We start from the raw sequence: 19,330 nt of genomic DNA, 5'->3' as shown, positions 1-19,330 counted from the left end.
TTTTTTTGCTATTTGATTGTGGATTGTCATCATGATTTTATGTGTAGGACAATGGGAAAGAACAAGAGAGGAACAAATGAAAAAAGAGAGGCAACAAAGAAAAGACAAAGGGAACGTATGAGGAGATTACATGAAGGTACATCATCTAATGCACCTAATGAAAGTGATGAACATTCAACAATTGAAATTGATATGATGAATGCACCAAATCAAAATGATCAACATACACCATTTCAAATACATATGATGAATGCACCTAATGAATGCAATGAGCATGCACCATTTGAAAATGATTTAGTGAATGCACATGTTAATGAAATTGAAGAAGATATACCATTTGAATTTGATGTGATCAATGCACATAATGCACCTAATGAAAATGAAGAGCATGCACCAATCTTAACACCTCTTAGAATAATTCATAGAAAACTAAAGTTCCTAATAGATATTGAAGAAAATATTGTGAAGCCAATGCATGATAAAATTTCTGAAAGAACTTGTAGAAGAACGGTTAGAAGAATTTGGAATAAGTATTTTGAAAACTTAAATCAAAGTGGAAGATACCAATTAGTTGTTGAAATGATTAAAAATCTAAAATTTAGAGAGACAATGAAAATTTTGGGGTTAAGAACATCCGAAAATAATAGTGAAAGAACCATTGTGAGAAATCTTTTTGATGCATACCAAGCCATTGGTTCGAAATCATGCACTAAAGATGCTAATGTTACTCGTTGTGTCCTCACATCAACCATAATGGGAAAGGAAATGAAAAAATCTCATTTAATAAGCAAAATAAGCAAGTCATTAAGGATAAGTAGAAGCACATTACACTATGCCTTAGAGAGGCGAGATAAAATTGAGGATCCTAACAATAATTCTCTTTGGGTATTCTTGGGTAGACTCCTACGCAAGGACAAGGTTGTTGTTGATGCACTAAGAATGTTAATTGAGAAATATTGGCATGACAACACAAGGGTTTCACCCAACCAAAGAGATGTTGTTAGAAGGAGAATTGGAATTAATAATTGTGAGTCACATCCAAAACACTATTTAGATACCACTCAAACACAATTTTATGAAAGGTTTCTTCAAAGCTTTCCTCACATTAAAATTAGTCAAATATTTTTTGAGATGACAAAACCATGTTATGTTAAGATTAATCATGCACGTACTACATGTTGTTGTAGTTTCCATGTTGAATTTTCCATGCATTATGATATTTATCGCTATATATGTTGTACTTTGTACTGTAATGATGTTTTGCAGGAACGTGGTCTACTTTCAAGCACCTCCTAAGTCACTGAGAGAATTTATTTCAAGTGTACTATGTAAACGAGATGACGGGTGTATTTACTATAAGATGATGTGTTTGAGAGGTTTTTGTCCTACATGTGGTGGTTTGCAACAGTTGCATAGATGCCTACATCTGGATAGAACACATGAAATTGGTAAGAAACTAGTTTCTATTGGAAAATATAAGTCAGTCACATATGGTGTTAAAGATGGAAAAAAATTAAAGAGGTGTAAGTTAGTGAAAAGGGATATATGCGTAGCTGATTTTATGAAGACGTTTCAAGAGAAACTAGTGTATGAGTACATAGGGCACACACATATAGCTAGGTGGTTAGATGAGCAATTCAGGTTGTGTAAGGACACTTTCCCCCTTGGCACTATTGTCTCTATCATTGATTTTGCTAAGAATTATACACTAAATCCGCAAAATGAAGTACAATCTATGTATTACCACTCTACACAAGTTACAATTTGTGTACACATAGCATTCATGCATGCACATGATAGCATCGAGGAGGATAGAAAGGTTATAAGAGAATATCACTTTTATATCAGCGATGATCATACTCATTCCTCAGAGTTTGTGCAATGATGCTTTACAGTCTTCTATGATAGTTTAAGGGAAAGAGATATAAGATACAACCAACACTTAATATGGTTAGACAATTGCACCACACAAAATGCAAGGATGTTCTACTGGTTGATTAGGATCCATGTGACAAGTGGTGTGCAACATTTTTGGAATTTCATTGAGGCAGGGCATGGAAAGGGAGAGCATGATGGTGCGGGAGCATGTGTGAAAAGAGCTCTTACCAGAGAGGAATTGAAGTACGAAGGTGGTGCAATGTTAATAGATGTAGAGATAATTGTGCAATGGTGTAACTCTACGATGGGACTAGGTAATGCAGGTAAGTCTATGGTTTCTAGATATTTTTGGTTAATAAGTGAATCTAACATTGAAAACTATCTAGATTATTATACACTTACTAGATCAAGTGACATGCATTCATTTAGAAGTTCAAATGCAACATCACTAGTTATTTATACTAGACAAATTGCATGCTTTTTCTCTTCATGTATGCATTTTGTGTGGAATGAATGTGAATCAAAAGAGTGGGTTAACCAATGGCCTTGTAGATCTTTGCAAACCCTAGATACATATCAACTTCGTAGAGCACTACAAATGAACTAGATTGAAGCATCAATGGATTTTGACCATGTATCAGACATAGTTGAACCAGGTAAAGAGTTGCAATTTGCTACAATTTTAAGCTTAATTTATTAGTATTAACTTATGTTGATTTTGGTATTAACTTATATCCTTCTATAAAATGCAGATCATGTATATGTAGTTATTGTAGATGAGAACAACAAAGAAGGAAAAAATTACTTTTTGTGTCGTTGTATTGAGGCCAAAAAGAAATTGACTTCTACAGTGGTTGATGGAGAGGGTATTGAGTACCCAATAGGATCTGTTTTTGTGACAGGGACATGGCTTAGAAGGTACCGTTGTTGTGTCAAGTTGTATTGAGACCTGTTAAACTCATTTATTTAGCAGTCATTGTATTGATTTTGGCATTAACTTATCCTTCTATAAAATGCAGGTATCCTATCAAAAAATCTAATGCCTAGTTGTTTGAGGACTTTGAGACACATAGACATATTCTTCATTACTCAAACCTTCTTGTTGCAACAAATATTCATTTGATTAAATATCATGGTAGACCTCTTAACAAGGATTTGTGGAAAGTTCGTGAATCAGACCACAAGGCAATAATTGAGACACTAAGGGTTAGAGCTGATCCAGAAGGTTCACTTGATTGATTTTGGGCCATCTAGAAGAATAATTCTACAATATGGTAGAATAATTTTGACAATTTTGTATATATCTTTTACCAGACGTTGTAACTTATCTTTTTTGGATGTGCTCTACATGCATATGAGCTGTAATATACATATGAGCTATATTGTGCATATGTAGATGCCAAATTTTGTATATAAAAACATCTATGAGTTGTAATGTGCATATCTAGATGCTAAATTTTGTATAAAAAAACAACAATGAGTTGTAATGTGCATATCTAGATGCTAATTTTTGTATAAAAAATGAGTTGTAATTTGCATATTTAGATGCAAAATTTTGTAAATATAAACAGTAATCAACTTGATCGTTTATATTAGATGCCAAATTTTATATATGAAAGTGTCCATGGGGCTGATTTGCAAATTTTGAGAGCCCAAATTTGTACCATTTGATTATAAATACATTTGTAATAAACTTGTACCATTTGATTATAAATTTGTACTATTTGATTATAAATAACTTAGTTTAATTCTGACATATGTTAAATAACTTGCAAATGGGTATTTGAATATGCAATTTTTTTTCCAAGTGTTTTGGGAAAGTTTTGAGTTATTATTGAATTACCCGATTTGAAGGGCTAGTAGGAATAGTCTAAAACTGAGAGAGGCTTTTTTAGGCAGTGGAAACATGACCCCATAGGCTCAAATGAATCATCCATAAGTTTCACGATCTCCGAGTTACGTGACGTCAAAGTTTGACCATTTTTTCCACTTTGAGCGCTCAAGGGAAAACGTCGCTACGAGGTGGCTCGGAACGATCAGACATCTTGGGGAGTGAGACAAGGGCACACTTAGTGTAAAACTAGCCACTCGGATGCGCTCACATTGATGGTTTTCTCCCACGACAAGAAGAATGAAAGATGCACTATTTTGCCACCTGTCACTGATGGTTTTTGACAGTTTTTGATGCGACAAAAAAAACCTCACCACAAAAAAAAGGAATCGAGTTGACTGAAACCGAGAGAGATTTTTTTAGGAAGTGATAACACAACCCCATAGGTTCAAACAAATAATCTATAAGTTCCACGGTCTCTGAGTTATGCAACATCAAAGTTTGACCTTTTTTTCCACTTTGAGCGCTCAAGGAAAAATGTCGCTACGAGGTGACTCAAAATGATTGGACATATTGGGGAGAGAGACAAGGGCACAACTAGCATAAACCCAACCATCTAGATGTGCTTGCACTGACGGTTCATTCCCACGACCAGTAGAACGAAAGATGCACTTTTTTGCCACCTCTCACTGATGATTTTTGATGCAACAGAAAAAATCTCACCACAAGAAAATAGAATCGAGTTGCCCAAAATTGAGAGAGGCCATTTTAGATAGAAGAAACATGACCCCATAGGTTCAAAAGAATCATCCATAAGTTCCACGGTCTTCGAGTTACACAACGTCAAAGTTTGACCTTTTTTCCACTTTGAGCGGTCAAGGGAAAACGTCGCTACGAGGTGGCTCAGAATGATCGAACATCTTGAGGAGTGAGAAAAGGGCACACCTAGCATAAACCCGGCCACCCAAATGTTCTTGCACTGATGGTTCATTCCCATGACAAGAAGAACGAAAGATGCACATTTTTGCCACCTCTCACTGACGATTTTTGATGCGATAGAAAAAATCTCACCACAAGAAAATAGAATCCAGTTGCCTGAAACCAAGAGAGGAATTTTTAGGAAGTAACAACACAACCCCATAGGTTCAATGGATCATCCATAAATACCACAGTCTCTGAGCTACGCGACGTCAAAGTTTGACCCTTTTTTCCGCTTTGAGCACTCAAGGGAAAACGTCGCTCCGAGGTGGCTCAGAACGATCGAATGTCTTAGAGAGTGAGACAAGGGCACACCTAGCATAAACATGGCCACTTGGACACCCTCACACTGATGGTTTGTTCCCACGACAAGCAGAACGAAAGATGCACTATTTTGCCACCTTTCACTGACGATTTTTGACAATTTTTAATGTGACAGAAAAAATATCACCACAAGAAAATGGAATTGAGTTACCCAAAAATGAGAGAGGCCTTTTTAGGCAGAGAAAAGACAACCCCATAGGTTCAAACAAATTGTTTGTAAGTGCCACGGTCTCTGAGTAACGCGACATCAAAGTTTGACCATTTTTTCCACTTTGAGCGCTCAAGGGAAAATACCGCTATGAGGTGGCTCAAAATGACTAGACATCTTGGGGAGTGAGACAAGGGTACACCTAATGTAAAACTAGCCACTCAGATGCTCTCACACTGATGGTTCATTCCCATGACAAGCAGAACAAAAGATGCACTATTTTGCCACCTCTCACTGACGGTTTTTGATGCAACAAAAAAATCTCACCACAAGAAAACATAATCGTGTTGTCTAAAACTAAGAGAGGCCTTTTTAGGAAGTGACAAAATTACCCCATAGGTTCACACAGATCTTCCATAAGTTCCATGGTCTTCGAGATACGCGATGTCAAAGTTTGACCATTTTTTCCACTTTGAGCGCTCAAGGGAAAACGTCACTACAAGGTGGCTCAGAACGATCAGACGTCTTGGGGAGAAAGAAAAGGGAACACCTAGTGTAAAAGCAACCACCTAGACATGCTCACACTGATGGTTTGTTCCCATGACAAGAAGAATGAAAGATGCACTATTTTGCCACCTCCCACTGATGGTTTTTGACGCTTTTTTATGCGACAGAAAAAATCTCACCACAAGAAAACAGAATCGAGTTGTCTGAAACTGAGAGAGACCTTTTTAGGTAGTGACAACATGACCCCATAGGTTCACATAGATCATCCATAAGTACTTCAACTCTTCTTTTATAGGTGGTTTGGATGAATAGGTGCGTCTCTTACCCTAAGGCCGACTTGTTATGGAATAAAATTTAAATGAGAACCCTACCTAAACTGACTCATCCTTAGATAAATTTCAAATCTTCTTTGTGCACTCAAATATTGTCTTAATTGGTTCTTGAAATGATGAACTTCGCTCCACAAGCATGAGTTTATGAAATAATAACTTCACTCCAATCTCTTCATGCATGAAGGACTCAAAGAAAATTCACTCAATCAAAATACACAATATTAGCATTATCGGTGTCGGTACTTGGGTATACACAATATGATAAATAGATAGTTTAAAAGTATACGCCATATGAGTTACAAGAAATGAACAAATTGGATCACATTTCAAGACATATACACAATGAACAAGTTTGATCACATTTCAATAGCAAATAATTAAGTTTCAAGAATGTCAAGTTTCATATATATCAATGAACAAATTGGATCGAATATCAAGTTTCATATATATCAAAATGAATAATAATCGTGTACATATAAAAAAATGTCATAGATGCCAAATCAATAATAGTTACAAAAATGTGGCTTGTGCCATTTCTGTCATAGTCGATATATACATATACAAATGTCGAATATATAAAAAAATTGGTCCTTCAATGACCACAACTATAACTATATGTCTCTATTGGTATCTATGACTATGGTGGATGATCAAAATCGAGCCTCGTAGAAGGAGTACACGGCTCTGCAAGTGGCCACACAAGGACAATTCAAATGTCGAATCAGATATATTTTCTCAATTTAACATCAAAATAACTAAATATTGAACTCTAAATTGTTTGAAGTTGAAATGTTGATTACCTCATCTCTGTCTTCTGCAATTGGGTGAGGTTGAGGATCTGTGGGATGTCCTAAAGGAGGTTGTAACTGGTAAAACAACATTAATACATGTTAATAACATATATGTCAAATAATGCATAATAACTAAAAATGAATAGACTAAAAAACTAAAGCATACCGAAGCCTCAAATGGATGTGCTGTGGTCGTAGGAGGCAAAGTCATAGATGAATCAATTACGACCATTTCCTATATCCACGGTAAGTGATCCAAAAGGAGTTAACTAGACGGTTTCAACCCTATTGTGCACTTAGTGAAAAGGAGTTGATCTAAGACAGATATACCTTTTCCCTTGGTCGTGTTGGATCCCATAATACATGTGTAGGACTTCTACTGAAATGGAATGGTAGAATAATAGTAGAAAGTTTGGAAGGGGCCTGTAATAGGTTAAAGACAATCATACAAGTTAATAACCCAAAGTTGTTTACAAACTAGATAAAACAAATATTTTAACATATGTAGAACAAATGCACACTGAAGCCTCGTATAGTTCTCTTGTAGCCTTAGGAGGCCTAGTCAAATATGATGCAACTATGACCATTTCCTATATGAAAAATGATAACATATGGTATAGACATAAAAGGATTTAGTTATTTTGAACAAGCAAGAATACAATCCAAAGTGAATATGAAGATATCACCTCTTCCCTCACCTGAACCTCATCGACATCAGGTGGGTTCATTAATTTTGTAAACCCCATATGTTTCTATATATAGAACAAATAAATTAAGTGCATTTATCAATATCTACATATACATGTTTAATCATAATATATTTCAACAAATGAATTTAAATTGTACTAAATTACCTTCTATTGTTTGGGTGTCTGAGAGGATATCTTTTTCTGCTTCGGAGTGCTAGAGGATGGCTTTCTCACATGAGATGTCCTTGAGGCAGGTGGGGAAAACTAATGGAAGAAAAATAACATAAGGGAAAAGAGCATGTATTTAATATATCACTTAAGTCAAAAATATATAAATCTAAATGGTACCGCATAGCTATCTTGGCCAAAGTCAATGGCCAAAAGCATGATATCATCAAGTTGGGACATCTTAGCCACTGATAAGCCCTATAAAATACCGAGTAATGATCCATATAATTAACAAAATATATTTTGAAACCAATGTATTATTATATTTTTAACAAATTTACAAATATTTACCTCTGGTGGTGAAACTACTCGTGACCATGGAGTTGACTGAAAAGTATGCGGTGTACTCCCACCACCTACTACACCTTGCAATGCATTTTATTTATATGTCACTTTAAATTGTTCTAAAAATAAAAATTCATTTCTTTTTATAATACTTAGTCACTTAATTGATAACATGTCATAAACAAAATTAAATGCACATGTGTCTGATAGAGAGGGTACAACATATTGATCAATTCGTTGGTGAGGGACACATCCTCTACAGTGGAAGAATGGCATCTACTCCCGCAACATGTACACAAATGAGATGTCAAACCATCCTCATATGTGTCAGTGTCTGCACTAGAACATACACCCTAGCAGGTGGGGCACATATGCTGAATGGGCTGGCTCGTGCCAAATGATGCATGAGGTGTTGCTGATGAAGGAGGTGCAACTGATGAAGGAGGTTCCATAGGTGCTGGTACATCCTCTACTCCGACCAACAGTGTGCCATGCTGAACAATGACATCAGTCAATGATGTAGCTGCCTAAAGAGTCTGTAATTCCATAGACTCCTTCAAGGATATAGGGATAGTGACATGAACCATGGGTTTAAAAGTTGTATGCCTCCTATGTTGTGGCTCTACCACCCTATGGGCCCCAGGTCTATCCTGTGCAAAGCCTCTCCCTCTACCCTGAAATTGTCGAATGTCAAAGTAATTCAGCTTCTCACTGAGGATAAAATCACAATACAACTTTCTCAAAAAATATAGAGGCACCTCCCAATTATTACAAGGTGGCTAGTCAAAGACCATATACCACCTATCCCAAAAATCTTCTTTCAGCCTAGCATGAACACACCAATGTATAGGATACCGAGTCATATTTAGTTCTAGGTAGTTACTGGTAGCAGGATCAGTGAAAAGAGCACATATGTCAGCTTTACCTATACCCTTTTTCTTCACTTGATCATATGACAACCCATTTGCATAAAATGTTTGACATCTATCCCTCCATGAACCCCATTTTGTAACCTCCCTAAATACCTTATTTGCACTATTAGCCATTGTTTATAGTGTTCTGGCGAGGGTTGAGTGGTTCTCAAGGCTAGAGGACCTCAACCTATTCACCAATATAGAAATTTGGGCACTATTTTGTGTAAGGTGATTGATGAGATCCTCTTGTGTAGAATCTACATGATCCAATGGAGGACGTGGAGGGTTTTGGGTGGTGGTGATTTATTGAGGAGCAACATTTTGAAGATTTTGAGGGTTTTCTTGTTGCTCTTGTGCAATGTTTATAGGGTTTTCTTGTGTTGCTTGTGCAGGAGGAGGTCTTTGTTGTCTATTTCATTTTGGGGGATTGCTTGAAGAATCTGACATCAAATTAATAAAAACAAAACTTAAATCAATTAAAAAACCCTACTTCAATTAAAATGCAAACAAAAATAATCAAACCAACCAAATCTTACTTGTTCAACGGGGTGCCATTGTTGAAAATTGCTCTCAATGTTGGGAAAATCCAAAATAGTTGCAAACCCATGTGAGTTCTATGTTTTTTTGGCTTTTCCTTGCTGTTGTTCCATGGGTTTTGGCATTGAAAATGGCCAAAACCCATGGCCTACACCCAAAAATAATGTTTCTAAAAACTCGTATGGGTTTTGAGAAACTTTAAATTTTTTATTAAAAAATAAAATGTTCCTCAAAACCCATACGGGTTTTGAGGAACTTCTGTTTTTTTAAATTGTTTTTCTTTAGGCTTGGTGTTACCAAGCCTAGAACATCTTTGAATTTTTAGAACCCGCACGGGTTATGAAAAATTTGGTTTTTTTTGGCATGTGGCCACTTTTCTATTCACCATCTTGGTGCACTTACCCTATTCTTAAGAGAATATATTCTATTCCTTTACAACTAAGAAGAGATAATCTTGTTCATTCCTTTATACAAGTCTACAAATAAATATGAGGTTTTGTATCATACCAATAAATTGCCTTTGAATGAAACTACTTGGAAATTTCATAATCATTCTTTAGATATTGAGAAATAAAATGATATGATCATAGCACCTACAACATTTGAATGGGATGTGTACCATACTAAAGTGATTATAATAAAAATTAAGTACAAAGAAACATTTAACATTATTAAGTTATTAATATCAACACCAACCATTCTTAAACCCTTGCCTAAATCCATTTATATATATATATATATAAAAGCAAGGTAGGGGTGAAAATAAGAGGTTTTTGGAGAAAATTGTATAAAAATGCTAAATAGTTGTGGATGGTACACAACCTATAACAACGTCCAATAAAAGAAAGGTAAAAATGGGAGATACACAAAAATAGGTATAAAAGAAAAGGCATGCAACTTAGAATTAAAGGAGGGAAACCATGGCTTTAAGCACAGATAGTGCTCATCCCAAAATTAGAGCCCAAATCCAAGAATCAAAATTTTGTCTTTTTTTCCAAATTGCTAGATAATAAAAAACCTCATGTAGATATAAATATATCAACTTGTGTTTTTAGTAGAGGCTTTGAAGAAGAATTTTTAAGTTTAGCCAAAAGCCATTAAATTTTCCAATAAGAGCCTAGTTTTTTGAATGTGATTCCCAAATTTTAGGATCTTAATTTTTATCAAAATTAACTTCTAAAGAAGAATATTTGAGTTTAGTGAAATAATCTATCTTCCAAAGTCTTGATTTATGACTAGTTGGGGGGGGGGGGGGGGGATTTTGTTGTGTGAGGTTCCTTTGTTGGACTATGGTGACATATTCATCTACTCAGTTAAAGAAGTTCTACTAGTTTGAATCATTAGAGCTCCTTTTAAAGTATGTAAACAAGATTATTACTCCTTAGTTTAAGAATAGATTACCTTAGAGGAAGAAGGCCTTAGGAGGGAATATTTAGGGTTAATGTGAGTTGAATCCGAGTAGTTTTTATGAGAAACATAAAATTCTCCTAAATTAAGTCCATGTATTCATAGAGTAATTCGAAGAAATATTGGATTTTTTGCAAGTATAAGTGGAAGGATGTCTAAAAGGAGGACAAACTCACTTCATAGGAGGCATTTCGAGATCATTATATTTATATTTTTATTATTAATATATTTATCTTAATCTTTCTTCTTAAAATACTCATAAAATTAGCAATATACTTTCCTTCATAGTTTAATATATATATATTTTATATTAGATATAGAATAACTGGACAAGATACAAATAAATCCATGGAATTTCAAGCTGATATAAGTAGATATAATAAGGTCCCTAAATCAAATTCCATACCTATTTAGTATTACAAACTATGACTACTTACAACATACACTAGAGTTACAAAATATATGCAGATTTACACATACAACAGTCTTGCTCTGTACAACAAATCTTTCAAAATATTATAGCATAACATAAAAAACATGATAGACTTTCTATATAGAGAGATATACAAAAAGTGATCAAAACTTAGAGTCCTCATAGCCTAGATTTAAGTATCCATCCAAGCGGAACAACCCATAGGACCTTCCATCCATATAGAAGTGTTGGTATCGAGGATCACACTAGCTTCACCCACTTGGGCCAGGTATTGTTGCTCCATTCTTCTTCCTTCATTTTTCTCCTTCATGAAGGCTTCAATTTCACTCACAAAGGGGGATCTCTCATTATTTAACTTGGTCCATGTGTAACCATGTGACAATTCTAAAAGGTAGACTTGCACCAATCCTTCTTCAATGAACCTTTCAAAATTTTTAACAACATGCCTCATTACCAGTGTGACCTGCATATTAACACTATAAAATATGAGTCTCCTTAGAGATTCAGTAAGCACTCTATCCCTATTATAAAATTTAGCCTCATTCCTAAACTTCCAAATGGTCCATAATATTTCACATGATAGTATAAACCAAAAACAATTAGCATCTTTTTTTCATGCCTTTAATGAATCCATTAAGAACATCACAATGAGAGAAACCATTATTAAAATTGATCCCAAACATATTCCAAACCTCTTTAGAAAAGAGACAGTTAAAGAAGATGTGCATATCACTTTCAAGAATTCTATATAAATTGCATATAATAGAAAATTTTTGATGATATTTAATAGGTAACCTATGAATAATAAACAACCATTTGAAACATTTTTTATTTTGGAGAGATGCTAGAATGCTAGTGAAAAGAAAGCAATTTCTGCCAATCAAAATTTTTATACTGTAAATTCCATATAGTATTCAAATGAGTAATAAGCTCATCATTAGCTAATAAACATTTGTAAATCATATTAGCTTTGATCTTTCTCAAGGCTGACCCATCCACCCATATGTATGAGGTGACCCTGTCCTCCCTCAACACACATGACCTGGAAAAATCAAGCCTGACACAAGTGTCTCTAAGCATGGCATAGGTCCTCCAATTAGAGGAAGGTAATATAAATTTCTTCCTAATTTCAAACCAAGAGATAAGGGCACCATTACTAATAACATCATTAAATGTATAGTTGCCTCTTTGAGCCCATATCCTTGTAGAGCATCCTTGAATGAGGGAAAGAGGCTTATCCTTATGCAATAGATTCTACCAGATGGATTTCTCACCACAAATAGAATTATCCTTGCCAATAATCCCATTCTTATCAATCATTTGTCTAATAAATTCCTAGGCCTTCCAAATAGTTTTAAACACATTAGACCCATCTAGGGAAATAGGAAAACTATTGGTAATTAAGTCACCAAAGGGGAGCATCTTCCATGATTTAGCTTGCTTAGGAACTACAAGCTTGATATTATTCCTAACAAGGACCTTCCACGACTCTTCTCCCTCCAAATCCCGAAAGATCCACTTATCCACCACGGAAATGCCTTGGAGCTTCAGATCTTTCATCCCTAGAAAACCCATAACCTTCTCCAAGTAGAACCTTTTCCATCTAACTAAATGCCACTTTTTATTGCCTCTACCATCTAACCATAGAATATTTGTGATACCATTTTGGATCTCATTAATCTGGTAGTTACTAAACATATAAATTGAAGCATAATATAAGTTGTAAGAAGAAATAATTTTCTAGAAAACTTGTAATCTACTTGCCAGGGAGAGATAAAGGTCATTCCACTTGTTTAGCTTCTTATGTAATTTGCCTTTAATCCAAAACCACATCTCTCTCAGATAGGGGTTAACAACAAACGAGATGCCCAAATACCTAACCTATTTGGAAGGCCCACCCTACTGAAAATTAAATTTAGACAACCAAGGGAGGGGGGGGGGGAATCATCCCATCCCAACAGTATGGATTTGGGGGCAGAAATTTTGGCCCTAGATGCATCATAGAAGGTCTTCAATTTAATCATTAGAATTTTTTTTTTTCCTTCTCTAATTCTATAAAGAAAGCCATATCATTAGCAAATTGGATATGAATGACTTGAAAAGCACTGAGAGGCAGGGGAGGTGAATCAGTGACACCAAAAATGATACTACTTCAACTAGTAATTGGTAGATGAACTTAACAAGTTTATTGAACACAATGCATGCAATCCAAAATGATATAACAACATTCACAATAAATAAAACATCCACCATAACACAAATATTTATACGTGGAAAACCCAAATAGGTAAAAACCATGGTGAGATGGAACTCACAAGTTAACTATCTGTAGTAATAGATAACTGACCGGTTAAGGTCTACAAAGTGCTCTGCTCGGAGTGAATCTTGTTAGAGATCCCAAAGCTTGATTAAAAGCTTATACCCTGTGAAAGGTAGTACCCTGTTAGGAGTAACCTCGGTGGAGGATATCTGAATCCAAACTAATGGATCACCTTGTTAGAGGATTTGTACAAAGAAGCTTGTTAGAGCTTACCCGGTTAGGGGATTTAAATTCTGCTATGATTGTCAAAAAACAACATGATTCGTTTTATCTGTCTGAGTAGCACAATACTTGCTTGCTTGGATCCTTCTAGACATATTCAACACTTCTCTTTAGCATACTCTGAAACTTAACTCTTTTTGTCTCTCGCACACAACATATCACTTTCACTCTCATCATGTAAAATAATTCAATGTGATGTCAATATATAGACATTAAGATTTCATGTCAGCCCAAAGAAATCATAACACAATTACCTAGGTGTAGTGTATCTGGTCAAGTGATCATAACTCATTACAAAAATACCGCCAAAAATTGTCAGCAGGATAACTCATCACACAATCAACAAATACCGTTTGGAATAATCAATACCGGTTAGAGTTAAATATATGAACCATTATCCTTGAATCCTGTGATATAATCTCCGCTTGATCTTCATCTTGATGCTGACTAATGTGTATCTGCTCATTGTCTTCTAAGCATATACCGGTTGTCACAAAGTATTGGTTAGAGATAAACCTCTTAGTATACCTGTTGTAGTGTAAACAACTTGAAGTTATACTGGTAGACAATATAAGCATATGTGTGTGTATGTGTTTCATCAATGACAACATATGATGAATATATTACAATCATCATCAAGCCAACAATCTCCCCCTTTGGCATTGATGGCAACACTTGGAAAATTTTACAGTAATACCGCTAAGTGTGCATACAACAAAAAAATTTACACATATACACATGCTCCCCCTTAATGCATACATTATACAAAATTTAAAAAAACACACATACATATTTCTACTCCCCCTTTGACAACAATGCCAAATTGAAAAAGAAATATATATATATATATATAGAAAATTTGTATCAAAGTTTTCAACATATACAACAACAATTTAAAAAACTGTATCAAAATTCATGCATTCACTAGTCTCATGAAAATAGCATTAAAGTTATGCTTCAATTGTGATATGGCATTTGTCCATGTCGCCAGCACATTCTCAGTGTACTCTAGTGTAGACATAAGCTGTGAATGGAACTCTTCCATTGAATCTAATGTACAGGTTTCAAGAGTTGCTAAGATAGCTTCTGCATTTGAGTAGGCTCTCTATAGTATGTCCACTTGTGATGTGAGTAGACTCTTGAGTTCCTTTAGAGATTGGAGTCTCTTTTCCTTCTCATGATCATAATTATCCAACCTATTATGCCGATCATCTACAACTTTGCTAAAAGAAAAAATAGAGTCTTGAAGTGGAACATAGGCATTGCATATCCTTTCTAGCTCTTGCTCTATTTCTGTGCGCCTTTTTGAAATGTCAGAATAAAAGAATGAAACATTAAAGGTATAAGCAAGATACTTTCCTCCTTTTTCAATAGATTTTCTCAACAAATATTTATTATGTGACTGAGCCATTTTACCAGTATCAATGTCCTTTGCAAGTTTCTCTCCATACTTCTTCTTGTGACTTTTCTCAGCATAGGTTTGTGCTGCATCTTCAAGTGACTTGGTTTGATCATATGCATCAGCAACTAACTGACCAAGTTTGTTAATAGGGGTTGTCAGATGTGCTATAGAAGTTTCTGGTAGTAGACTAGATAGAATATCTACTGCATTCTGAATTGTTTCAGCTTCAACCCATTTCTCTTTAAGTCTCTTCTTATGCGCTCTAGATTGCATAACACTTGCAATCTTCATAATTTCAGATGTGCTCATTTTGTCAACACTGATAGGCCCTGAATGCTCAAAGAATCATCATCATCCTCATCAGTCTGCAGAGTGACTAATAGCTTTTCCAATTCAGAGGATGCAACCTTAATGATTGATTTCTCTAGATTTTTCTATATTTCTTTTTCATAAGTCTGTGTGACAACATTTTCCATAGACTCCTTATTATCTTGCAAGATTGGTGGAGATTGGGGTTTTTCAGGTTGTTCTATGTCTGGTAGATTGTCCACATTCGGTTGAGTTGATAGTTTCTCATCTAAATTATCCTGCAGATCAGTGATTTCGGGAGGCTCCCTATCTGGTTTAGTGTTGTCTCTAGATAGATCAACTGTATCCTGAACATCATGAACAACAGGAATAATGGTGTCATCCTTCTTCTTGACAAGATAGACCTCATCAGCTTGTACAATCTCTTCTTCATCCATTTTCAGTCAATTAACAACATCTTCCTCATTCTTAGAGGATTTTATGTGCTCTTCCATCCATTTAATTTCATAGGATATTTGATGGGTCCCAGTCTCAACAATTTCCCTCTTTCCACTAAGTAGCTTCTATCTCCTTGATTTGAAAGAAAATTAAATTTTGTACTGATCAACTAAAGTACTTATTTCATCTTTAGACAAATTGGGAAAATATTGCAAAAATATCTCATCTATAATTTCCTTTTCCAATTTTATAGATTCTTCCCATTTATTTAACAGAATAGTGTACAAAGAATTTGAAATATCCTTTTCAAGATCATTTGGTAATCTATTGTAATGACACAAATGATTGATTACCCGTTGAATGATTTTCTTCTTGTCGTCTTCAGTGAAGGAATCAAAATGTTCTTTGACATTGTCAAATATGTTCCTCCCTAATGTCTTCATTGTTTTTTTAAAGTGAGTGTCAGGCTTGAAAGTTGATATATTAATAGGCACAGTTGCCTTCGACACTTCCTTTACTACCTTTACTGACTTTGCAACTTTGTCGGTTTCTTTCATCTTCTTAGGTTCTTCTTCAGTGTTAGTTCCTTTAGATTCTTCTTAAAGAATTAATTTTTGACTTCTCTTCTTTGACACATTCTCCTTACTTGTATAGACCTTAGGTGTCGGTTCCTTTTTAGTTTGGATACTCTGAGTCACCCTTGTATTCTTCGTCACTGGAGGTGCTTCATCAGTTTTCTTTTTCTTTCCTTTCCCACTTGTGGCAAGAGCAATACTGGTTTCGGCTTGTGCATCCCGGACTACCACAATATCCATTTTTGCCTTCTTTTTATCTTTAGGAGATGCTAATAGGTTATTAGCATAACCAACCAGTAAGTCATAGTTCACCTCATAATTCATCTCTTCCATTTCTTCTTTTCTCGGCTCAATTGCTTGCATCAAACAAAAATCAATGGTAATTGTGAAAACAATGTCTTTTGCAAAATGTCTTACCACATCTTCAGGCAATCTCATTCTCATGCCCATCTTCTTCTGAAACTCATTGAAATACTTATTCATAGCAGCAAGAAAAGTATTTTTTATATCCTTGATGTTGTTCTTGATCTGTGTAGATATTAGTAGGTCATTTGATCATTCAATATCACCTATTCTCAGTAGAAAATTTTGAAAATTAAAAGAATAACCCAATCAATAGCTATCCATTCTTGAACTTTAGATTGCTGTCCTTCTTGATAGATTGTAGATTTAGAAACAATTGTCTCCTAATAGCCTCACAAAGATCATAATCTACATTTTCAGCTATCATCTTGTAAGTTGTGTGTACTATTGCTAATGGAACACCATTTAGCCTACTAGAGTAAAATACCTGATAGCCTATAACCATAGTTGCCAGTTTCACAACTGGATCCTTGATATTGTTAACATAAAAAGAACGTTTATCAGATGTTGAATCGGTTAGAGAGTATACCATCTCTTTTTAAATTCACCTTAGCTCGGGTATTTCACCAGTTGAATAATAACCAGTTACAGCTTGAATGGCTTCCTTGATTATAGTGTGAGTTCTCTCTAAGTACATGTTTTCACCATGAACCCAACTCAAAATAAATCTAATATGCTCTTCCTCAAAATCTTCTAGAAAATAAGCGGAGTTGTGAATGTGTGTGTGAAAAGTGGACCTATATCTGTATCTGGAATACACAACACTTCAATTAAGTCATTAGATGCATGGTTAGTAAATCAATAATCAATGAATAATAAACCATTACAAAGTGACCCATTGCCTTCTAGTAGATGCGAGTTTAGATTGCTCTGAGATTGCTAGGCTATCCAGTGACTAGACAACACCTAAATGAAGGATTTTTAAATATGAGCATGATATGAGCTAAATGGATGCAATATTTAAGCTAGATATGCAAGATTAATCTAACACAATTTAAGAAATATATGAATATTTAAGCTAAATGATTTAAGCAATATGAAATAATTAATATGCAATATCTCAATGAACCTAGAGCAAAAACAACATAATAACAATATATCCTCTAGGATTTTTGAATGAGAGATGAGAGCCTGAATTTATAGAAAATTCAGAAAGAAACCAAAGGCTGAGATCAAATGATGATGAGCGGTCAAGATTTTCCAAGAGGAAGTACAATCCAGGTGAATTGATGTGATTGGATGCTTTTCTTAGTTTTAAAGGAAATTGAACTAAAATTAAGATAAAATCAAGGAAAAATTGATTTATTCTCTATTTCATTCAATTTTAATATTTAAATTGTTTTAATTGCTTTCTTTGAGATTATCTATCAATTTTTAATTTGTTTTTTCAAGATTATCTCTAATTGATTTCTTTTCTCAAAATTTTAATTCTTTTTTGGTCAATTAATTCCTTTTTTGAAGATTTGTGCTCATAATTTCCAATTCCTCTTTCTTGATTTGTTTCCTTTTTTGAAGATTTATGGCAATTTTTATTTATTTTTCAAATTAATTCCTCTTTTTGATGATTTAATGACAAATTGATTTATTTAATTAAATATGCTAGGATATTTAACTAGCATAGACACCTTAAATTTTAATTTAATCTATATAAAATACGCCGAGAGATATCCTTCTCGAGGCACCTATTTTTAATCAATTTGACACCCTAAAGTCAAATAGGCACCTCGAGAAGGATATCTCTGGGCGTATTTTATATAGATTAAATTAAAATTTAAGGTGTATATGCTAGTGGCATCCGCACGACACAACATAGAAAACATAAAATAAATCAATATATAATTATATAGTATCTTTTTATTAAAATAAATTATATTATAATATTATTATATTAATACGTAGAGATATATGAAATTTTATATTTCTATTTAGACTATTTTTTATAGCATATATGTGTTGCAAGATCAAAGCAAATACTAAAATCCGAGATATATTATTTAACTTTATTTAATCACAAGTATTATGGTTATGGTCAATGTTAGGGTTAAGGTTAGTGTTATGGTCGGCGTTAAAGTTTACATCATGGTTTGGGTTAGATTTATGATTAGGGTTTGGTTTTACCGTTAGGGTTATCATAATGTTTAGGGGTTATATCATGGTTAGGGTTAGCATCAACGTTAGGGTTTTCTTTTGGTTTAGGATTATGGTTAACGTTAGGGTTTAGGATTACAATTAGAATTATGGTTCTAAGGTTAGGGGTAAGGATTAGGGTTATGTTTACAATTATGTTTAGGGTTTACATCAAACTTAGGGTTAGGGTAAGCATAATTACAGTTAGAGTTAGGGTTAGAATTATAATTTGGGGTATGGTTAGGATTAGGATTTGGTTTATGGTTATGTTTTGGATCATGGTTAAGGTTAA

The sequence above is a fragment of the Cryptomeria japonica genome, chromosome 8 (genome assembly GCF_030272615.1).
Source record: "Cryptomeria japonica chromosome 8, Sugi_1.0, whole genome shotgun sequence".
NCBI classification, from domain to species: domain Eukaryota; kingdom Viridiplantae; phylum Streptophyta; class Pinopsida; order Cupressales; family Cupressaceae; genus Cryptomeria; species Cryptomeria japonica.
The sequence above is the reverse complement of the archived record's forward strand: the minus strand, read 5'-3'. Positions refer to the sequence as shown.